General features: G+C 42.2%; 1 protein-coding gene and 1 pseudogene across 2 annotated transcripts in view; one reads left to right on the forward strand and one right to left on the reverse strand.

Annotated features, from left to right (window-relative positions):
- The window catches only part of LOC115590038 (Fc receptor-like protein 5), a 435,016-nt gene that overhangs the window by 406,130 nt on the left and 3,946 nt on the right, over positions 1–24,940 (reverse strand). The gene's annotated exons all lie outside the window — the stretch shown is intronic.
- The window catches only part of LOC115590091 (zinc finger protein 420-like), a 134,840-nt pseudogene that overhangs the window by 17,590 nt on the left and 92,310 nt on the right, over positions 1–24,940 (forward strand).

The raw sequence follows: 24,940 nt of genomic DNA on the forward strand, positions 1-24,940 counted from the left end.
ACTTTCACACTGTTTGAATTCATTACGATTTGTCATTTCTTATGATGTTCAGTGGAACAATGTGGGGTTGCCTGTCCGCTCCAGTATTTGGCTAAATATCAACCTGATTTGAACTTTTTTCTGTCGGTCTAACATTTGTCTTTTTGTCTCCTGTGTCCTGCAGATGTCCAGCAGCTGTTGTTGGGTCAAAAAAAGGTTTCTCCCGAGCAGCAGGAGTGGAGTTCCAGTCAGGACCAGCAGGACCCAGAGCCCTCACACATTAAAGATGAACAGGAGGAACTGTGGACCAATCAGGAGGAAGCTGATATCACTGAATTCACATTCACTCTTGTTCCTGTGAAGCATGAAGATGATGATGAAGAGAAACCTCAGTCCTCGCAGCTTCATCAAAGACAGACTGAACAGATGGAAACAGAAGCTGACGGACAGGACTGTGGTGGAGCAGAACCAGCCAGGAACTCAGTTCGAGACAGACATTTACAATCAGAGACTGAAGACAGGACAGAAGACTCTCCAGAACCTGCTGCTGAAGACTCTCCTGAACCTGAGGCTGAAGACTCTCCTGAACCTGAGTCTGAAGACTCTCCTGAACCTGAGGCTGAATACTCTCCTGAACCTCAGGCTGAAGTTAATGATGATGTCTGGAGTGAGACCAAAAAACCTCAGTCAAGTTTAAACTCTCAGAAAAACATTGAAGTCCCTGTAAGTGGTGTAGGATGTGGTACTGACAAGGAACAGTTTATTTCCTCTGACTGCGGTGAAAGATTGAGCAAAATCTCAAAACTGAGGATTTGTAAGATCATTCAGACAGGAGAGAAACCATTTAGTTGTGGTGAATGTGGTAAAAGATTTAACTACCAGCAGGTTCTTACCAGACACAGAAGGATTCACACAGGAGAGAAACGTTTCAGTTGTGGTGAATGTGGTAAAAAATTCACCCAAAAACAAAATCTTATTACACACACAAAGATTCACACAGGAGAGAAACCATTCAGTTGTCGTGACTGTGGCACAAGATTCAGTCAACAGCAACATCTTATCAGACACACAAAGATTCACACAGGAGAGAAACCATTTAGATGTGGTGAATGTGGTAAAAGTTTCATCCGAAAGCAAAATCTTATCACACACACAAAGATTCACACAGGAGAGAAACCATTTAGTTGTGGTGAATGTGGTAAAAGTTTCATCCGAAAGCAAAATCTTACCACACACTCAAAGATTCACACAGGTGAGAAACCATTTAGTTGTCGCGAATGTGGTAAAAGATTCAGGCAACATACAAACCTTCTCAGACACAGAAAGATTCACACAGGAGAGAAACCATTCGTTTGTTGTGAATGTGGTAAAAGATTCAGCCGGCAGCAACATCTTACCAGACACAATAACATTCACACAGGAGAGAAACCGTTCAGTTGTGGTGAATGCGGTAAAAGATTTGTCCGAAAGCACTGCCTTATCAGACACACAAAGATTCACACAGGAGAGAAACCATTTAGTTGTCTTGAATGTGTCAAAAGATTTAGAAAACAGCCAAATCTTATCAGACACACAAAGATTCACACAGGAGAGAAACCATAGAATTGTGGTGAATGTGGTTAAAGGTTCAGCTGATGGCAACATGTTGTCACACACATCGATCTTAGAGATATTCGTGGATAATTCAAACAACGTCAATAAATTCGATGAGCCTCATACATCTCACGGCTGCTCAGAATAATCTGTGGGCCGGTTTGTGCAAATTCATTGGCCGGGTGACCGTGAAACCTCCCCATTGCCACTCCACCCCTGCTCACATGCAATCAAACTGCACACGAAGTAAAAGACTACAAAACATCTTTGTTCATATTTTGCGCGCTCGTGAAGTGATCACCTTTGGTCGATACACTTACCGCAGCCATTTTTATATCATATGATTCAGCAGAATCGGATTTAGAGCCCGACCGATAAAGGATTTTTAAGGCCCATAAAAATATTTTGTGATTTAAAGATCCGATATTCCAACGTATATATATATATATACATATATATATATATATATATATATATATATATATATATATATATATATATATATATATATGCAGTTCTATATATATATATATATATATATATATATATGTTTATATGTATGTATGTATATATATGTATGTATATATATGTATGTATATATATGTATATATATATATATATATATATATATATATATTTATATTTATATTTATATATTTATATATATATATATATATATATATATATATATATATATATATATATACGTTGGAATATCGGATCTTTAAATCACAAAATATTTTTATGGGCCTTAAAAATCCTACATATATATATATATATATGTATATATGTATATATATATGTATATATATATATATATATATATGTATGTATATATATATGTATACATATATATATATATATATATATATATGTATATATATATATATATATATATATATATGTAAATATATATATATATATATAGTATATATCTATATATATATATATGTGTGTGTATATTTGTATATATATATATATATGTATATTTGTATATATATATATGTATATATATATATATATATGTATATATATATATATATATGAATTCTTATAGAAAAGTGGGAAGTTAAGTTACTTTTTCATGGATGGCCAAATTAGGCTGTTTGAAGGTGCGACGTCAGGAATATTTAGGCTTGTTGTGAAATCCGATATTCCAGGGTATAATTGGCCGTTTTTGACTATTTTTGATTTTGCCATTATATTTCACGTTAGAAACTAATTACTTGGTGTCATTATTTTCAGCACAACCTCACACATTTGACTGTGCGGTTATTTTTTCAACTGTTTTAACACAATGGACCTAAAATCACAAAAAACATAAAATCCGAGTAGATAAATTTTTTTTTTACTGTGAAAACCACAAATATGTTTTAAAAAAACATTTTGTATTTCTTAAAATGCAAATATATAAATTGCTAAAAAATTGCTGTTTGCTAAAAAAAATTTGAAATTTACAAAGTATATGTTTCCCCAGCTCCCGCTGAACATTCAGCAGTCTCCTCATTGCTTTGCCTCATAAAAAACAAAACGACTCCACTGCACACTAAACTAAACACTAACAATACCCCAAACATGCTTAATGTGACAAATCTCTCAACTCTTAAAACTCGCTATCTCTGTCTCTATCACCATCACTGTCCCTCCGACAACTTCCCCCTTTTCCTATGCAACCAAATCACGTAGTTTGCCATTTAATTTTGTGATTGGTTGGTGTGGTGCCTTTCTCCACCAATAGGAAAAGGAGTAGCACAAAGCAAACACTTCTTTGCTTCGTGAAAGAAGCCCGTTTATTCTTCCCACACCAAACGTGCAGCAAACGTGAGCGCATTGTTTACGAAAAAAAGCATGGCGGACATTATTTATCATAAGTCCGGTTTTACTTGGCCTATCAACACAATTTAAAAACTGGTATATATAGTTTGAAGGCAGCTCCAACACATACGTCTGAAGACAGACAGAGATTCCTTGCTTTGATAGAGTGATGTGTGTGTATAACTAAATCCAGAAACCTGTAACAACACATAAAAAGATTTCCGTAACAATAGTTATTTGTAGTTATTTGAGTCCTCACTGAAATAATATGATAAGGCTGTTTAAAAATAAACTTATTACAACAATAACAACAAAAAACGTGAGTGTTTCTAACAGGGACGTTGTAGAGTGCCCTCTGGTGGCCAAACTGTGCAACGCCAACATTCATAACATGGTTGAAGGGTGTTTCGTCTGTTTTTATTTTATTTTTTAAATATTCATTTATCGGCCATTATAAATTCTGATTCCGATAGTTCGGAAAATGCCCCCCCCCCCCCCCCCCCCCCCCCCCACCACCACACACACACACACTCATATCTTCATTTAAATGTTGGTTTTGGCTTTGCTCATGTTTTTGTAGTGCTGGTTGTAGAGAACAACTGTTTGTTAAAGTATGCGGTTTGTGTTTTGGAGAAAACTTAATAAACACTGTTGATGATAACTGAGCAGCGTCTGATTATTTTGCACAATCCCATATTATAACAACAGCTAGTTGAGACGGTCAGTGCTCGGATTTACGCCTTCCACCTTATGTAATTATTTATATTTTCATAATCTTAACAATTCTTTATAAACTTCAGGCTATGAGAATTGAAGCATATCATGTGATTAATAATCCCTGACTTCAGGGTGCTGCCTCGTGTTCATTAATTAAGATTATACAACTAATACCAACAGAAATAAAATGTATAATCAAAATATATCCATGTTGATGGACATTTTTCTAGTCCCAGATGATGAATAGGCTACCCTCTCGGCTAAAATGGGACACTTTACTCTATAAATGTGACTTTGGCAGCTGACAGGTGGTTTGTGAATTATTTTCGTGAGTAATAAACTACTCGGCGCGGACTTGTTTCATTTTTATCTTATTGATATCTCATTATAAAGAACAGAGAAGTTTCAGTTTTATCACACATAAAATTCACAAAGAATCCTGTTTAGCTCTTCTTTTGTTATAGTTGTTGGAAAAATTATGCTTATGTTATCAGTTTCTTGCATTGCATTGATATAACCTGCTTGTCTTTCTTTATATGAAAAGCTCCTGGAAAAGTACTGCGAAGAAACACACTCCCCCTCCGGTGGGACCACAAGGCCTCGAATGGCATCTGGTGTGAATAACTGATGGTGGACATCATAAGAATGTTTGTGTGAAGGATAGATGCTGAAGGCCATAGGTCCGAAAGTGTGTACGTGTACTTCTCCATCGTGCATAACAACTGTATGACTCATATGTACTGTCGGAGAGCCAATCATATACGTTTACGCCCTGTTGTAGGTGAATAAAAAATGCTTGGGGAGAGCAGCTCATTGGAACTCGGAAGCCCAGACTTTGTGTGCTGACTTCTGCTCTTCCCCTTTGCAAGGAAAAACAATCTCTGTGTCCGTGTCTCACTTCTTAACAGATTTATACCCAACATTTCTTGGTGCCGTGACCCGGATCCCAACATACCCAGCTCTGCCAGAGGGAGGATGACACACCGAAGCCCGTCGACGGCCAGGACCACAACAGGTGGCCTGAAGGAAAGCCCGGGGGAGTGAATTCTCCACTCGGCCGGTAGTATAGCCGTCCCCCCCAACTGAACAGGGCTGGATTGATGGGATCCGGATTTTGAAACTAAGGAGACAGGACGGGAGAACTGAGGAAAAATCATATCACCTTGTCTTGTGAGTAAAAACACTCTACACTTAGAAACAGGATATTGCAAGTTCCTAGGTAAAGTCAAATAGAAACAAAATTAAAATCAGTTTAAATAGTATTTCTCTTTGAAGCAGCAGCATAGACTGAAACCTTATCGGTGTTAACAAACGTCTATGGCCTGTTGAAGTAGAAGAGAACGCATTAAAAAAAAAAAAAAAAAAAGAACACAACGCAGACCAGGGAAAATGGTTTAAAATAATGATCACTGAAACAAAAATTTGCATACAATGGGTGGGAAGAATTCTCGTGAAACTGTAGAAGAAGACAGTACAGGTGATAAAAAATATATGAAACAATGGAATCCTCAAAGTGTCAAGTATCTGAAAAAATGGAAAAAGAAGTATGGATTTACGGGCCGCCTAAAAGTAAGAGAAATAGAGGATTTAATATCCCGCTTGGATACCAGTCTCATCACCAAGCGAGGGAAAAAGCATAAAGAAAGAGCTGACGAGCTCCGCATAGCGCAAGGATGGTTAACACAGTCTAAAGCGAGACAGAATAACCTTAAGAGGCAAAAAGAAGTGAAAAAGGAAGCTAAGGAAAACCAAATTCTTTTTATGCGCAAAGAAGACAACGAGACAAACTGCAGGCAAGCACCTGAACCTTCCCCTTCCCCATACGTGCCATTAGCTAGTGCGCCTGTCGAACAAAACATTCCAGAGCCAGTTCCAGAGCCGAAACCGGCACCTGCAGCTAAGCCCTCCCATTTGTCCAATCGTCCGCCTCTGTACCCAAAGGTGCCATCTCCTAAAACTGGAAAAAGTAGTGATAGGGGGGGCCCTAGTCACACTTTGCGACCAACAGGCCTCCTCCACTTACCCAACAGATACACCCTCACAAACAGCCCGGCTGGAAGCCCCAGCCTGACTGTCAGAAATAAAAAAAGTGAACCACCAGAGAAAAAATCTTCAAATATGATAGCTAAAGAAGTGTTTCCCCAGATTCAAGTTGCCAATCCTCAGGCGGGGGGTGAGGGTCAGCCTCCAATCCTGTTCGTTTTTTGTCCTTGGACCCTCGCGGAGGCTGCGAATGCTGTAGCTGGCATTCCTCCACCAGAGGATGATCCAGAGGAGTGGATAAAATGTATGAGAGAGCTGATAGACTCCTACCGCTTGAATGGACAGGAAGCAGGGGAAGCTATGCAATCATAGTTGAAAATTAAATGGGGGAGAGTAAAGGGTAATTACACAGGGAGAAATGGTGTAGGGACAGTGTTTGCATATCCAGCCGATGGACTGCTGGCGGGAGACTATAAAGAGGCTCTCGATACAATAGCAACTAGAGTGAAGACTACTTTCGTCAAAATCATCAAAAGAAAAATGTTGGTCCAGCCCACGGTGGGAGGGTCCGTACCAGGTCCTGCTAACAACACCAACAGCAGTAAAGATTGCAGAAAGGACAACTTGGATTCACCTCAGCCACTGCAAACTGCAGCCTACCTCTGTCTCAACTGGATAGTGGGGAAGTCTGGGCTACAAAGGGGGCTCTGCTATATAGCGGCAGGGCCATCTCAAACCCCAGTGAAGAAAACAACTGATCCCTGTCCAATTAGGATGACAGAGCAAGGTGATGTAACACTTCAACCAGTGGAGGAAAAGGAGGAGGAAGGAATCCCTCTAGACGAGTGGTTCATCCACACCAATCTGCAACGACGACCACCACCACCGCCGCCCTCTAGATGGAGCTGCCCTCAATGGTGCATGGACCTCTGGGTGTTCCCTGTGGTACTGCTCCTCATGATCATTTGAGGGGTAATCTGGTTCCGACTCCGCTGCCCCTGCAAACAAAACCAGACACTACGAAGAGGAAAACAGACGACTAAGGACCACCTGCCACATGCTGATTATCCACATGGGTTCGCTACAAACGAGTGGTGGCAGGTCATGAATACTACGGCCCATCTGAACAACCAGACCAACTGCTATGTGTGTAATCACATGCCGGTGTCCACCAACTCTCCCGGCCTTTGGCCCTATCCAAACAACCTGAATGTCAACTACCAACACAATTACAGAAGAAGAAGTTGTTGTGGTAGGAGGACAGAGAAGAGTCGCAGGTGAGTTAGCAGAATGAAGTTAATTCACTATGTTTGAAATATTTCCTGTCTTAATGTGTGTATATTATTGCTGCAGTTGAAACATATATGGTAAAGTTTGCTGAGCTAACTTAGCAGTATGAAAGTCACAAGCTATAAACAGTTTCACTGTGTCAGTGTCGTTTAAAAGAAAATATTTAGTGTCAATAAGCCCCAGTGTTGTAGAAGGCCATTAAATGTAAAGTCAAAGTTCAGTGCTGGTTTAGATCGACAGTGTTGGTCAGTCTGTGACATATCATTGAAAGGGAATTCAAATGTGTTTTCCATGCATCCATCCTAGAATGTTCTGGGGTTCAATTGCACGAGTCTCCTATTCAGTACACACGAGTTGGCAACCAAATGATGATAATATACAAAGTATTGCAAAGGAATGTCCTTGAAGTGCTTGTCCATAATGTTAAGGTTACCATATTTTGATTTTGCACCTGTCAGGTAAAATGAGAGAGGAAAATAACTTACTACTTTGTCAGTCGGGATAGTAAGTCCAGTCATGAGAGGAGGGAAAGTGATGTGGATAGGGAGACGCAGGATAACAGTGATGAGGTGGAGGTTTAGGTACAGAACACCACCTGCCTGATGCATTTAGCTGAAGTACTCACAGGATTCTGCCTTCAGTAGCCGATGTGCAGTTTACTTTTTAAAGCCATATCAGTGAGAAAAAAAGTTAAAATCATCTTAAAATCTGTCATGCTGCCAATTTTAACTTCTCTGTCTTTACCAACAGATGGTCGACTTTCCCATTCAGATAGTGACAGTGATGGTGGCGTCGATCCCCCAGAGTGTGATCTGCAAAGTGGATGTCGATGCCAACCACAATCCACAAGATACTGCAGTGTTACTGTTTGTATCTGTTTGCATTAAATGATAACATTTCAACACGACATGGATGAATTTGTAAATCAAGACTTCTGTAAGTTTGTTTTACGTGAGTGTGTTCTGTGATATTGTAATGTGATTTGTACATGACGTCTGTAAATCAGTTTGAGAATCAACATGAGAATGAAACTTTGTGAGTTTGTTTGATAACAGTGCCTTCCGTGATATTCTCATGTGGTGTAAATTGTAATTATCGTGTGAGCTTTGTCACCAATTAAAAAGACAGCACCTTCACAACTGTTTCAGATTGTTTTTTAAATCAGTTTAGGAAACATTTATAAGCTCATGAAGGTCTTCATGATGTGAATCTACATGACAATCAATGCCTGTATAAGTAAATGTGTGACCAACTAAGAAACACTACCAGATCCACCGCGACTTGACACATCGGGGAAAAAACAAGATGATATCAGTTTCTGTGCCTCCACTGTGAAAGCTGTGGTCTCAGTCTGACTTCCCTGTGAAAACTGTCTGTCACATACTGTCAGCTACTGGCTGTATGAGACTCTTATCTCAGTCACTGTATTTAGTGTATTTCCTAAAAAGAGAAATGCGTTGAAATAATAAAGGTCATAATTCTGTCATAACATGTTCTGACACATAAGCTTCAGAAAGTTAAAACCTGCTCATCCAGAAAGAACCAGAACCACAGGTCTCTCTGAGGCCGTGACTCAGTGTGACCTGTGGACCTGAGTCCATAAAGACACTGAGAACAGTGGAGATGCAGGACAGACAGAACACCAGCAGGTGGCAGCACCGTCAGATCACAAGCTGGAGGGTGAAGACAAAGATTACAGAGATGAAGGAACTCAAATAACCTTATTCGGAGTATCCAGATTAAGATGTTCCCACATCTCGGACCGCCCTCTCTTAGCAACAGGCTGCATTGTATCAACCACAAATAACAACAATTCACTAACTTCATTCAGCTTTCTCAATGAACTGAACTGAACTTTCTCTCTCAACTTGTCTCGGCTCCTAGCTTTGAATCCTTTTTTCGCAGCAGTCAAGTGGGTGTGCGTGAAACAAAGCTTTTGACATCACTGATCACGTGATTGTCACAGAATGAATGAAGCTCTGACACAAACTGCTCTAGACTGGTTAATTTTTTTCCATAAAAGCTTCGAAGCAGAGTTGTCACGGGCAACATCACTCCCTGAAGCTACAGATACTTTGCTGTTTGTCTGTGTGGGAGAAACACTCATTGTCCTCATCAGTTGTCTCAGTATCTCACGTCTTCTCAGAGTTCAGCAGCTTCATCTACATGCTGTCTTCCCTTTGAACTGTATCATCTCTTTTGATACATGTGCTGTGACCTGATGTTGACCTGATGTTGATCTGGTGTTGACCTGTCTTTATCTAAGCTGCAGTCATCAGATGGCAGTTTGGATGAAAGGACGTCTCATTTCTCTAACAGTTTCCTTCTTTCCGTCTCTTCACATCTTCAGGTGAATTAACGACAGTCTGAGAGGTGTAAAGCTCGACATGTTTGGTCTCATAGAACAACATTCTGTATATCTGCTCATATTCTCGCCTGTAGTTCTGAGCAACTGACTGAAAGCCTTTTATTCTGTGAGTCAGACGACTGAAGTAAATCAGCACTGAAGCTTCATCTTGATCTCAGATCCACTTCTAAATGTCTAAATGGATTTTGATTTCCTCAGTTTGATCTCTTGAAGTCTGAGTGTGTTTCTGTGATCACATATTCACCTGACTGTTGAAACAATGTGAAGCTGCTCTCTAAATGAAGCCAGCTGACCCAGTTATTTATTATATAATGATGCAGAAACTTTACAGCCTGAATCCTCTCAGTGGTTCACCGACTGAACAATCAAAACTCTTCAAACTCAGACTGTGTGTGCAGACTGTGAACCTCGGGCTCTTTATAGTCTGCAGTTGCGGTTTAGTTTGTTCTTTATCTGCACTGAAGGGAGGTGTGTGTCAGTTAGCCACAACCAAACCAGAACAGGCCCAGTTTTCCATCGACAGCTGAGCTGAACAGACAGAAGCACACGAGGAAAATAAGAAGTGAGAGCAAAGTTTATTGATGCTGCATAGAAATCATAAGTCACAGCTGTGACAACAAGAACAAAGTCCAATAAACATAAATATACTTTAAATAAAAGTGAAGTCAGATATGACACTAAACAGGTGGAGGCTCTGTTCAACAGAAACATATGAATGAAACAAGTGTTTCGAACAAACATTTAAACAATTCATCTTAATCTTTACATTATTTTTTTTCACTTATATACTATAAAAACATGCTCTAAATCTGACCTGTCCGTCTCTCCGTAGCTGCAAAAGTCTCATTTAGCTTCAACATATCCAAAAAGATGTGAAGCAGATGACATTGCTGAGGTGACAGGGCAGCTGTGCCTCAGGGGTAGAACCAGCTTCTTGTTATTAGAAGGTCGCTGGTTCGATTCCTCTGGGCTGCATGTCGAAGTGTCCTTGGGCAAGACTCCCAAACTGCTCCTGATGTGCTGGTTGGCACCTTGCATGGCAGCCTCCATCATCAGTGTGTGACACCACTGGTTGGTCTGGTGTGAAGGTCTACTTCAGGGACGAGTAGAGGACCTCCGGCTCCGACTTCAACCCTAAACAAACAAACAAACTGTTCAAACTCCGCCCACAAACAACAACTTATTAACTGCAAGTCTTAAACTACTGATTCACTACATTGCCTCACACGGGGCACCATGTGTTGTGCCTCATGCAACACATAATTTAATCAATAATAATTGATAAAGCCGTGATAATTATATATGATAATGTATAATAAGACCCGATTCACATTGGATCACTTTGGGGCACCACCCTTGAATAAAGGAAGAAGTTTTCAACTATCACTCATTGATCACCAGCTATTTTAATAATGGAAGCTTATTAATCAAAGCTTAGCTTAGCTTAGCATAAAGACTGGAGCCGGACTGTCCAAAGCTGGTTCATGAATACAGGTCAGCTGTACCTCTGGTCCTGTTTGTCTTCTTGTCTTTGAGGACGACTTGTCCATAACTGACGTCTTCTGCTGGTCTCACTGCAGAGTAAACCACAGCTGGATCATTCTCTGCAAAACAACAACACATCCTCATTACATGAGAGCATGTACGACAACTGACACAGAGCTGCTGCTGCTGCTGTCCCACTACAGTAATCATTATTCAATATTCAGGTTTAATGATTCTTCTGTGATGAATAATAACACTTCTTCTCTTTTATTGTTAGAATAGGTGACATGTTTTTGGTTCAGTTAAGATAAAGTTACTATCCTCAGAGAGGATGCATCAACATGTTAACTTATCAACATGTCAAACAACACAAACTAGCTTTTTTATCTGTTATACTTTTGGAATATTCAGCTTTTTCTGCAACATTATTCGTTTCAGTCTAAAGAACTGTTTAGCTGTCAGAGTGTTTGGCTGGTGGGAGGCTGGATGTAGCCTGTTGTCTTGTAGTTTTCTGTTTTATACACATGTTAAAGAAAAACAAAGCATGATGTCATCTGATTTAGTGTATCTCTGTCTGCTCCTGTAGATGTATGTATGCTCATGTCATGTGTTCATATTACATCACCGTGCTTCATTAAAAAATATCTTGATAAATACAGAGCAGCTGTACCTCTAGTCCTCTTTGTCTTCTTTGTCTCTGAAGACGACTCGTCCATAACTGACATCTCCTGCTGGTCTCACTGCAGAGTAAACCACAGCTGGATCGTTCTCTGCAACACAACAACACATCCTCATTACCCGATGGCATGTACGACAACTGACACAGAGCTGCTGGTGTATTTACTGCTAGTGTTAACAATGCAACACGAGAAGAGAAACAATCTCTCTGCTGTAGAAATAATCATTTTTAATGAAGGATTATAGTTATGTTATTAATATTGTATTATTTGACAAATGGCAGCAGGTTGTTTTCTCTCTGTGTGAAACAGGAAGTTAAATGTGATGACCACAAAGCTGCTCGCTTCGACTAAAATAAGTGATGCATTAACCACAAGGCTCAAAGCATCACCATTAGTCGTTACAAAACTCACCAGCTTCACTGGAACCTGCAGGAGGAAGTTGATTGTTGGCTTTGATACGCAGAGTGGAAAAAACCTACAATATCATCAGAGTTCAGAAAAAACATATTCCTCGTCTGCTGATCCTTCTCCTCTTCATATCCACCGCTCTCGTCATTAAAGTATCATTAAAGTAAAAACCTTTAATCCCCTTTTTTGGATTAAATAAGTCAGTAAAGTATCTGAGATTTGTCACATGAACATAAATACTGATAGTGGTTTAAAACTCTCTGGTGTCTTCATGTTGTGATTTAGTTTGACATGTGGTCAAATGTAAAACATGAGTGTGAGACATCAGTGGAGTGAACTGACGGGACATTCAACTCCAGAACTGGAAGTGGGAGGAAGCTCTGCCTGTCAGCCTGAATCCAGTTTACAGACCCTGTGGATGGACACAGGTGTTTCAGGGGTAAACTTCCTTTAAACAAATGATTTTATGAGATATGTTGTTCCAGCAGCAGTCACTAATTAGTTGTGTTTAAACTGGTGGGAAGCCAGTGAGGGATCTCATCCTCGTAAGCACTTTTATTTATAACCTCTGTCTGTGAAAGTGCTGTTTCATTAAGTTTTGATCCTAACATGTGTCCACTAATCGTTTTCTGACGTACTTGTGTTAACTTGTGTTTTTTCATGACGGAGACAAAGGAGATCAGCTGTACCTCTGGTCCTCTTTGTCTTCTTGTCTTTGAAGACGACTTGTCCATAACTAACGTCTTCAGCTCGTCTCACTGCAGAGTAAACCACAGCTGGATCATTCTCTGCAACAGAGGAACAATATGAACACACATTATCAGTCATGCAGTTTTATAGTACGATTAATTATGGAGTTCATAAATTTCAGCAACAGTTTTTTCCATTTTAACACCTCTGCTGTGAAAAACAACAGTTCAAATTTAAACTGGACAACCAGAAACACGTTGTACTGACGGGTCACTCCACCATCACTATAGAGAGAAACATCACCAGCTTCAGTTCACACTTTACTAGAAACAGCAGGAGGAAGTTGGTGTTGTGGTTTGATTCACCCAATTAAAATATTTTCTTTTTCTTTTTGTGTCTTTGAAGCTGGTTGGTTATATGACAGTTTCCAATTAAAAGATAAAACACAAAAATTTAAAGTGTGTTTAAGGTCAGTTTGATATGAAGTCAAGTTCATTTAGTTTGTTGAGATTGTTCTCTTTGATATCTTATAAACCACAGAGTGAGGAAGGAAACACAATTTGTTCTTTGTTGTTTCTGTGTTGAATCTCTTATTTTATCTTAAAGTATAATTCAGGTGATATTCTGTATTTTCACAACAAATCAATAAGTCTACACTCAGATTAACACTGAATCAAGCGTTTGTGACAGTGGTGAGGTGAAGTGTCTGCACAGAGTCTGAAAGATACTGAAAGGTTTGTTTCTGGGTCAGGATCAGTCACTTTGTCTCGGTTATGTATTCAGACAAATGTCATTAAACTGCGTTTATGCTGGTGGAGAGCCAGTGAGGGATCTCAACCATGAAGACACTTTCTTTGTAACATTTGTCTTTATAAGTTCTGTTTGAGTTAATTGTGTCAATCAATCTACTGATAACTGTGAAGAACTGTTACTGAAAATAGTTCTGTTATTGTAGCTGAATTATACAGTTGTTTTTCTCTCATTTCAATCAATAATTAAAACAACAAAACTGTTTGTTTGAAAAGTTATTTCATTATTTTATGTAATTATTTATCTGATTTGATTAATTTTATATGAAGTTACATAGTGTAAATGTGAACACTAACAACATGTGACTGCAGGGAAGAGATACAGAGTACTTTAACTTTATTACTATCTATGTTAAATAAATAGTTTATTTGTTTATAGTTTATTTCTTCTTGTTAACAGTCCTGTGATGAAACATGAGCAGGACCACCTTTAGCTGAGGTGTTTTCATCAGAAACAGGAAACAGGACGACCACAGAGGCGTTAGCTTCTGTTAGCAGATTCACCACAGGAAACAAACGGACAGAGCGCACGCTAACACAACACACAGTATCATCACCTGAAACAGACGAGCTACTGTCTGAACCTTTGTGGAGTAAGAAACATTTACTTTAATTTTATTTCCATCAACACATTCTCTTAAATATTCTATATAAATATAAATGTGCTGACGTCACGTTACACAATGTCCTCATGGTGTCGAGCTGAGCTGTGGTCCTCACAAAGACACAAGAACAAGGACACACACACACAAAAAATAATCAATTAAACCATCTTTACCTCTCCTCCGTCTGATTGGCTGTTCTGGGGGATGTGATATTCTAACATCACTGTATGTGATGTCATCTCAGATGTCATCACCTCCCCCTTCTTCTGCAGCTGAGATGAACCAAAGAAACAGAACATTTCCATTTAAAAATCAAATGACGATCAAAAGCTTCAGAGCTGAACTGATGAACAAGAATATGAACGAATGTTGGACTTCAGGAAACAGTTTACAATTTAAACATTTAATGATTTGTGTGACACACTCCAGTTCTGAGATGTTCATATAAATGTAAATAACAGCAGAAAAATACAATTTTAAGGTGTAGTTGTTGAGAAATTCCCAGAATTTGAAGGCAGTTTAAAAAACTATTGAGGGCAGCATAACCGCTGACTGCTGCTCACTATTCTCAACGGCTATAGTGACTAGCTGCTGTTAGCATGTAGCTCAGTTAGCCATGGAGCTAAGTAGGTCTATTAGCTGATGGAAAGAATATTTTCACATGTTACTCTATGACCTGAGGATTGATTTGGACCGAACCAGAGGAGACTGTGGAGACAAACCAGAACTGTTCTGGTGACTGTGACTCAGTTTGTGTCCAGTCTGACGAGGAGTTAACAAGCAGATTAAACTGGTCTGAGTTCAGTCAGAGACAGAAACTTGAGTTCAGACAGTGGACGGTTGGATTTTTGTGTTTATAATGAGAAAGGAGTCAATATATTTCCTTTCTTCACATTTATGAGTTTATGTTGTTGACTTATTAGACTCAGTAGTGAACTGGCTGCTTTTACATCTCCAGCTGAAACTAGTCCCGCCTTACTCTGCCTCTGATTGGTTGGTTTTGTTGGTTACATTCTCTATGTTTGACTCAAACTGTTGACTCACAGCAGCTCTGACGTCTGTTTTCAGGGTTTTGAGCTGTAGTCTTGCAGGTAAACACAGCGACTGCAGCACACGGCTGAGACAAATAATGAGAACACAATTTATGTTGAAGTCTGTTTTTGTGTCTGAATGTGTCTGAATTAGTGTTGTCACGATACCAACATTTTGGTATCGGTACCAGTACCAACATGTATTTCGATACTTTTCGATACTTTTCGATACTTTTTCAAATAAAAAGAGAACACAAAAAATGCTGACTTTATTCTAATAGAAAATCTTAGAACAATAACAAATTAATCAGTAAATAAAATAAAATACCACCAAGACAAGCTTTTCTAATCTTTTGTCATGCAAGCTGAGGCCTTAATTACGTTGAGATACATAACCTAAAAAATATTTTCATTAGATATAGCCTGTATTAAGTAGGACCAATGTCTTTAAATGGTATGTTGATAGTCTTTATAAGATGTTAAATGGCTAAATGTGTATGTAAAAGTTTGTTACTTTAAAAAGATCATGCATTTATGCATTTTACAGCTCTGGAAAAAAATTAAGAGACCACTTGAGATTTATTGTAAATCAGCATGTCTACATGTATGGCAAAAAGTTTAAAAATCACTGTGAAAATATAAATATAATAATATAATATAAATAAACCAGCTCTATTTTTTTTTCTTCCAGAGCTACTTTTGTTAAGAGTGAAGGGGGGTGGCACTTGCTTTTAGCACTGAATGTGGCTTTTTTTCATGAGTAAATTACCTGTCGTTCCCTGAACTCAGTGTGCAGGTCTGGGTGCTAGTCCTTTAGGCGTTCGGCTAAGTTTAAGGTGTTTCCGCCCTTAGCCATGCATGTTTTAAAACACTATTTACACAGTGGTGCATCAGCGTTAATTGCCTCGCCTTGCTCATTTGTTTTTAAGTAGTGCCATATCGCACTTCGCGCCCCTGGTTTGTTCACAAGTTGCGGTGTGGTGACGGTTGCAGCAGCCATTCTCCTCTCTCTCTCTCTCTCTGTCTGTCTCTCTCTCCCTCTCTCTCTGTCTCTCTCTGTCTCTGTCTCTCTCTGTCTCTGTCTCTCTCTCTCTCCCTCTCTCTCTCTCTGTCTCTCTCTCTCTCTCTCTGTCTCTCTCTCTCTCCCTCTCTCTCTGCGCATGCGTGAGCGTGAGTGAAGTGGAGGTGAGGTCGGCGGAGAGTTTTCCAAACTTTTCTACACTTTTTTTTCTAAATCTTTTCTTTTCTTCTCTTTTTTCTATTTAGTAAGATCCAAGTGTTTAGCGATTTAAAAGTTAGAAATCGAGCCAGAAATCGGCGTTGAGGCGAGATGGCGTCCCTCCAACACGGCGTGAGGTTGGTCCCCGGGCCCGGGGTGCCGGTGGAGGTGGTGCTGCTGGCTGTGGGAGACGTGGTCGGACATGATCAGCTCGTCTATGCCTCCAGGATGAACAAGGCTGTGGTGGTGTTCGTGAAGGAGGAGCGGTATGTACATGAGCTGGTGGAGAGCGGGGTGACTATCGAGGAAATGTTTGTGCAGGTGTCTCCGGTGTTCCCCCGTTCATCCCGAATGAAGTGCTGGAGAGGGAACTACGGAGGTTTGGAAAGTTCGCCAGCGGGTTTAAAACTGTGGGTCTGGGCTGCAAAGACCCGAAACTAAAGCATGTGATGTCTCTAAGAAGACAGGTCTTCATGTTTCTGGAGACACAGAGTCTGGATGTGTCATTCAGAATAAAGCACGGTGATGGGTTCTACATGGTGTATGCCAGCGCAGGGTTAATGAAGTGTTTTGAGTGTGGTGATGTTGGACACAAGCGGGTGTTGTGTCCGCACCGGCAGATCGCGGTCGGTGCTGCTGCGCCGACGGCATCTGCCGCCCCGGCGGCCCCGGCCCCGGCGGAGCGCCTGCGCTCCCCGCCGGCTGTTGGTGGCGTTGTCGCTGCGGTCGCAGCTCCCGTGTCAGACCACGGGGCCGTGATGAACCTGTAGCGGCCTCAGATGCTCACTGAGTACCGGACAGTCAGCTGCACGTTGTGGGTGACCGGGAGGATGCGGGGGCTGCGGGGGGCGAGGTGATGGAGGCCGAGCCAGCTCACAGTGGGAAGGACTTATCTCATAGTCAAGTATTGAGTGAGGATGAGGAGGAAGAGGAGGAAGAATCTGATACTGGGCTCACTGGGGCTGAGAAGGGCCAGAGCAGTGATATATTACACTCTGGAGGAAATTAATGATTTTCTAGATGACACGTTTGGTAAATCTGTGAAAGTGCAGGATTATTTTCAGGATACCAATAAATTTCTCAGAACCGCTGTAGTTCTGCAGAAGCAGGTTGGTTTTGAAGCATTAAATGAAAAGAAACGCTACCGGCTTAAAAAACATGCAACAGCACTGAAGAAGGCTTCTCTGAAGAAGAGAAGCTCAAAAAAATAAGTATTTGTCATGTATCACAGGGTGTTTCTGTTGGTTCACTGTCTGCTGCTGCTCTTCTCTCTCTCTTCTGCCATGGATGGGCTCAGAGTGGCTTCTCTAAATATGAACGGAGGGAGGGACAGAAAGAAAAGAGCAGTCACTAAAGAACTGTTCCAACAAAAGAAGCTGGATGTAATTCTCCTGCAGGAAACACACTCGGACTCGGACAATGAGACTGAGTGGGCTCTGTGGACTGACATCTCCTGTATCTTAAGTCACGGATCAAATTTTAAAGGGGGGGTAGCCATTTGTATTTCCACAAAGTTGGATTTTAACATCTTGTCCTCTGTGGAGATTGTGAGAGGATGGGCCTTGGTGGTCGTGGTGGAGATAGAAAAGGTTCCCTTTTCTTTTATTAATGTCTACGCCCCCAACTCAGGACCAGAGAGAGTGCTTTTCTTTGAGCAGCTGAGAGAGGAACTGCTTATTTTAAGACTCAATAACATCATCATGGGTGGAGACTGGAACTGTACACTTCAGTTCACCATGGACAGGATGAATATAGAGCCTCATCCAAAGTTGTCTGCTTCATTGAACAGTCTGGTGGGTCATCTGGATCTCTGCGACACCTGGAGACTACAGCATCCAGGTGACCGACAGTACACCTAGTTCAGAGTAAATGATAACACAGTGAGTGCAGCCAGATTAGATCGGATCTACATCTCACATAGCCTCAGACCAACACTCAGTGACAGCTCCATAACAACGGTTGGGTTCACAGATCACCACCTCATCACAGCAGTTTTTATCTCCTCTCACACACAAAGAACATCATCACATTGGCATTTCAATAACAAACTTCTGCAGGAGAAGGCTTTTTGTCAAAACTTTTCTCTCTTCTGGGAGAACTGGAGAGGAAAGAAGACTGCTTTTGAGTCTCTAGGTAAGTGGTGGGAGATCGGCAAAGCACAAATCAGGGTGTTCTGTCAGCAGTACACGTCTCATTCCACAGCTAAAGCTAAAGCAGCCATGGAAAAAATAGAAACAGAAATAAGGCAGTGCGAAGAACAGATGGAAGACCCTTTAAATAATGAGATCGTAAAACAGAAGAAAAGACACTTGAGTGCTTTCTTACAGGAGAGGGTGAAGGGGGCACTGGTGAGGTCCCGTTTCATGGCTCTGAAGGACATGGATGCTCCTACTGCCTTCTTTTTTAACCTGGAAAAGAAGGAGGCAACAAAGAAACTCATGGCCTGTCCGCGTCTCCCAGACGGAAGGATGACGTCAGACCCAGGCCAGATGAGACAACACGCTGTGGATTTTTATTCCTCTTTGTTTAGGGCTGAGGAGTGTGACCAGCGCTGTGCTGCAGAACTTCTACAGGGGCTTCCTCGGCTCAGCGATGGAGAGAGGGTCGACATGGACCGGGAGCTGAGCCTGAAGGAGCTGACCACCACGGCTCAACAGCTCTCTAAAGGACGGGCTCCGGGATTAGACGGGCTGTCAGCTGATTTCTACCAGCAGTTCTGGGGCATGCTGGGTCCGGACCTGCACACAGTTATTATGGATTGCTTTAAAAGAGGGGAGCTGCCAGCATCTTGCCGGAGCGCAGTGGTTTCTTTACTGCCAAAGAAGGGAGACTTGGCCTCCCTAAAGAACTGGAGGCCTGTGGCACTTCTGTGCACAGACTATAAAATACTTTCCAGGGCTCTATCCAACAGGCTGAGACTGAACATTGAAGTGATGGTGCACATGGATCAGAGCTACTGCATCCCAGGAAGAACCCTAATGGACAATCTCTTCCTGATGAGGGATGTAATCGACATGTGCAAAGTGTCGGACACAAACATTGGTATCCTGTCGTTAGATCAAGAGAAGGCTTTCGACAGGATTGATCACACTTATTTGTTCAGTGTGTTCAGTGCATTTGGTGTTGGGGATGTATTCACATCATGGGTGAAACTGCTTTATAATGGCGCAAGTTGAATGGTGAAGGTTGCAGGGGGGCTGAGTAAACGTTTTAAGGTTGAGAGAGGAATAAGGCAGGGCTGTCCCCTGTCTGGACAGCTATATAGCCTCGCTATTGAACCCTTTCTGAACAACATCAGGAACAAACTAAATGGATTTCATCTGCCCAACAGTCCTCTTAGCATGCCGCTTATATTAGCTGCTTATGCTGATGATGTCAACATCTTTATATCTGAGCAATCTGACGTGAGTATTTTAAAAGAGAGTATTAGCTTGTATGGCAGAGCTTCATCAGCCAAGGTCAACTGGGCAAAATGTGAGGCTCTGTACTGCGGAACAGCGAACAGCAGGATGCCTAATCTTCCATCAGGCCTTCAGTGGAAAATTAACGGGATGAAGGTGCTCGGGGTGTATCTGGGAGATCCAGATTTTGAAAAGCAGAACTGGGAGGGTGTAGTGGCGAAGGTGTGTGCTAGGTTGGCTAAATGGCATTGGCTGCTGCCTCAGCTGTCATATAGGGGATGAGTCCTGGTCATTAATAACTTGGGCGCTTCGACACTGTGGCACAGGCTGAAAGTCTTGTCTCCACCAGGAAGCCTCATCGATGACATCCAGAAACACCTGGTGGACTTCTTTTGGACTGGGCAGCACTGGATTCGAGCTGCAGCTCTTTATCTGCCAGTGGAGGAAAGGGGACAGGGACTGGTGGATGTAAGATCCAAAATTATGTCCTTCAGACTGCAGACTGTCCAGAGGCTGCTCTATCAGTGTGGTCTGCGGTGGCAGCAGACCGCAGAGCAGCTTCTGCAGAAGGTAAGCCGCCTGGGCTATGATAAGCAGCTGTTCCTCGTCCGGCTGGAGGAGGTGGATCTTACCGGGTCATCATCCTTCTACACCTCTGTTCTGGAGGCATGGAAGTGTCTGAGGCACACCAGGGACTCTGCTGCCTCACCTGGCAGGTGGCTCCTGGAGGAACCTCTGCTGCATAACAACTTCATAACATCGCAGATACTGTCCTCCTCCAGTCTGTGTTGTGCTCTGCAGAGAGCTGGCTGTGTCAAACTGGGACATCTGCTACACAGTGCAGAGACGTCTCTTCAGGGCTTAACTCAGAAGATGGACATCAGGTCCTCCAGGATCCTGGACAGGATGGTGAAGGAGGTCCGTGCTTCCCTGCCGGGGCCCATGAGGGCCTACATTGAAAAGCAAACCTGTGGTGAACAGTGGGAGAGCTGAGGTCTTTGTAGCTTTCCAGCTCTTACTGTTGCTCCTGTGGTCGGGGAGTGGCAGGAGGAGAGGGGCAAGCTCTTGACCTTCGTTACTCCCAGGCTTGGACGATTCGAGGCTGTGCAGAAGAAGCCGCTGTACCAGCTCTGCGTGAAGGTGTGTCATCTGGACTCCCTAGTTGGAGTAAAAGTGTCGAAGTGGACCGAGTTGTTTGGCCAGGATAAGTCCCCGACAGGCAGCTGGAGGTCCTTGTATAAGCTACCTGTAGAAAAGCGTTCAGCTGATCTGCAGTGGAGGATTATACATGGAGCAATAGCTACGAACAGACACATAGCACACCTGGACCCTGGTCATGGGAGGGGCTGTCTGTTCTGTGCGCAGGATGAATCTTTGGTTCACCTGTTCACCGAGTGTCCCCGCCTCGCTGGTCTGCTGGGAGTGGTAAAATCATGGTGCACTGGTTTTGACGAACACTTTTCTTTGGATCTTTTTATTTATGGTCCAAACTACAAGGTGAGAAAAAAGAGGGTTTGTGTTTTGATGAATGTTGTGTTTGCCGTGGCTAAACTTGCGATCTGGATCTCCAGAAAAAATAGAGCAAAGGGTTCCGGTTGTACTGAGGGTGAGCAGGTGATGAAGGGGCTGCTGGCTGCACATATCAGAATTGAACATGCTTATTATCAAACTGTTGATGATCTGGAATCATTCTCAGCACTCTGGGCGGAGGGAGGAGTGTTGTGCTGTGTGGGCGGGGCAGGAGAGCTGCTGCTCTCATTCTGACCATCACACATTGATTGATTAATATTGTTTTGCTTTTGTTTGTTTGTTTTTTTGTTGTTTGTTTTGTTTTTATTTTTTTTAGTGTTTTGGTTTTGTTTGTTAGTTTGCTTGTTTGTTTTGGTTGTGTAGTAATGCTGAAGCAATTTTTGATTTTGAGAAGGAAAAAAGACAAAGCTCTGATTCCCGAAGTGTCTTCTGAGGCAAACATTGAAGCCACAACAAGTAGTTTGACTGAGAAAAGTGACATGGTGCAACAAATGATGGAGGAGGATATGTCAGATGACGATCTCCTCAAAATATCGCAGAAAAGAAAGAACATTGAATCTGAAAAAATGAACAGCAAAGTAAAGAAAACGAGTTCCCAGAGGTCCACTGAGTCAGAGAGTGATTTTCTCCTGACTCAGTTGGACTCTCAGTGTAACTACTCTCCGGAGAAAATCAAAGCCTTCCTGGAGCAGACTAAAGGAGCCAGGCTGCCTAATGTAGGTGAGTTCTTTCCTGACCTACAGTTATTTATTAGTTCAGCCAGGCCGCTCACCAGGAAGAGCTATGGAGAGGAAGTTTTAACAGAGCAAGAAATATTCAGATTAAAAAAGTTAATACTGAAGGTAAGAGCTCAAATTATCAATGATGAAGATGAATGTTAGATGTTTTTACCTTTTACTGACTGCTCTTCTTACTGCTGTTCATTTTTTATCAATGTGTGATTTTAATATCAGCACCTTAAACCTGAACGGGGCCAGGTCTGATCTTAAACGAGCTGCTCTTTTTAAACTGATGGAGACTAAAAGAATTGATGTCATGTTTGTTCAAGAAACTCACAGCACTGTAGACAATGAAAGTGACTGGAAAAGGGCTTTTAAAGGGGAGGTGGTTTTAAGTCACAGGTCCAGTCTGAGTGGAGGAGTGGGGATTTTATTTGCTCAGAGCTTTTTACCTTCTTCTTTTACTGTTGATGAAGTCGTTCCAGGTGTTTTATTGAAAGTTAAAGCTGTCTTTGAAAACGTAAAACTTGTGTTTTTAAATGTCTACACTCCCACTAACGCAGTGGACAGGGTAGCTTTTTTAAACATTTTAAGTGACTGTGTTAAGAACTGTGAGGATGATGGTTTTATGTTTTTAGGGGGGGATTTTAACTGCACAGAGGATCCAACCCTAGACAGGAACCATCCTGAGCCACACCCTCCTTCATCTCACACACTCAGACAGCTGATGGAGAACCAGGAGCTGAGTGATGTGTGGAGGGTTTTTAACAGTCAGCACAGACAGTACACCTGGAGCCACAGCAGGGAGGGGGTTTTATCTCTGGCCAGACTGGACCGCTTTTATTGTTTTAAACACCATTTAAATATTTTTAAGAGGTGTTGTATTCAGCCTGTGGGTTTTAGTGATCATTTTTTAGTCTCCTGTCATGTTTTTATCAAAAACATCCGTTTAAAGAGCGCCTATTGGCATTTTAACACGGCCCTTTTAGATGACCAGGCTTTTAGAACTGCTTTTAAGTTTTTTTGGGAGTCCCACAGAGAGAGCAGGCCTGCCTTCACTAACATACAACAGTGGTGGGACTTTGGTAAGACCCAGATAAAGCAGCTCTGCCAGCAGTTCACTCGTGGTGTCACTACAGACTTAACCCGGTCCATGAAAGATCTGGAGACGCAGGTGGTGGAGCTGCAGACTTTAGCAGACTCCACAGCAAATTGAGGGCTTTTAGACTCCCTCAAGTCAAAAAAGTCGGCCATAGCCAACCTGCTGGGCATCTCAGCACAGGGGGCTCTGGTCAGGTCTAGGTTCATGAACATCACACAGATGGACGCCCCATCTCGCTTCTTCTTTGGGCTGGAGCGGAAAAATGGACAAAGGAAGACCATTCATTCTTTACGAACGGGTAGCGGCTCCCAAGTCTCAGACTCATCTGAGATTAGGAAGTATGCTGCCGAGTTTTACAGAAAACTTTTTAAGAGTGAGTGGACACATAATCCAGATGTGCACAGCAGCTTCCTCAGCGGTCTCCTTCAGGTCAGCGAGGCTGACAACAGCGAGCTGGCAGCAGAGGTGACGCTGCAGGAGCTCCACACTGCCACCATGAGCCTGCAGAGCGGCAGAGCTCCAGGCATGGACGGCCTTCCTGCTGACTTTTACAAGTCTTTCTGGTCCACCATAGGACCAGATCTGCTAGAGGTGATAAACGAAAGCCTGAAGACCGGCAGACTGCCTCTGAGCTGCAGGAGGGCCGCAGTAACCCTGCTGCCTAAAAAGGGAGACCTGCAAGAACTTAAAAACTGGAGGCCGGTCTCATTGCTGTGCACAGATTATAAGATCCTGTCCAAAGCTCTGGCCCTTAGACTAAGAGAGGTGATGGCGTCCATCATCCACCCTGACCAGACCTACTGTGTGCCCGGCAGGCTCATCAGTGACAACGTCACTTTAATTTGAGATGTTTTGGAGCTCTCCAGTTCATTGGGTATAGAGACTGGTCTGATTTCAATAGACCAAGAAAAGGCTTTTGACCGGGTTGAACACCAGTACCTGTGGCAGACTCTGGCTGCTTTTGGGTTCAACCCTGGCTTCATAGCCATGGTCCGGGTTCTCTATAGTGACATTGCGAGCGTTCTGAAAATTAACGGCGGGCTGAGCGCACCATTTGAGATCCAGAGAGGGGTAAGGCAGGGCTGCTCTCTCTCTGGGATGCTATATTCGGTAGCCATCGAGCCTCTGCTCCACAAACTCAGAGATAAACTTACAGGTGTGTGTTTCCCCCAGTGTCCCGTGTCTTTTAAACTGTCTGTGTACGCGGATGATCTCATTGTTTTAGTTAAGTCACAACAAGATATTGACATTTTAACTGACACTGTGAAAGACTTTGGTTTTATTTCATCTGCTAGAGTGAACTGGGGGAAAAGCGAGGCTCTGATGGCTGGAGGGGAGCTGGGGGGTCGGCTCAGGCTGCCTGGGGGCCTACAATGGAAAAAAGGAGGTTTCAGATACCTTGGAGTCTTCCTGGGGGATGAGACCAACAAAAATAAAAACTGGGACAATGTCCTGGAGCAGGTTAAAGGTCGGCTGGAGAAGTGGAGGTGGCTACTCCCAAAAATGTCATATAGAG

The sequence above is a fragment of the Sparus aurata genome, chromosome 10 (assembly GCF_900880675.1).
Source record: "Sparus aurata chromosome 10, fSpaAur1.1, whole genome shotgun sequence".
NCBI classification, from domain to species: Eukaryota; Metazoa; Chordata; class Actinopteri; order Spariformes; family Sparidae; genus Sparus; species Sparus aurata.